Here is a 269-nt window from a genome sequence, read left to right on the forward strand (position 1 = left end):
ACGTCAGGGAGAGGAGCAGTGCAGACCCTGGGCCAGCCCTGTCCCCACCTGGGTGATGTCACCCACCCTCTACGGGCACAGCAGCACAGGGGTCCCCTGAGTGCTGCCACTTCTCTCCTGGTGACCCCCCCACCCTTGGCACAGTTGCAGGATGGTGGAGAGAGGAGGGTGCCAGGCACAGGCAGCAGGACCCAGGGGCTCAGCTACCCTCCAGCAACCCACGGTACCAGTAGCCCCACTCCAGGACCCCCACAACCAGGGATGGAGCT

Source organism: Antrostomus carolinensis, unplaced genomic scaffold (genome assembly GCF_000700745.2).
Source record: "Antrostomus carolinensis isolate BGI_N321 unplaced genomic scaffold, ASM70074v2 scaffold38883, whole genome shotgun sequence".
Lineage (NCBI taxonomy): Eukaryota > Metazoa > Chordata > Aves > Caprimulgiformes > Caprimulgidae > Antrostomus > Antrostomus carolinensis.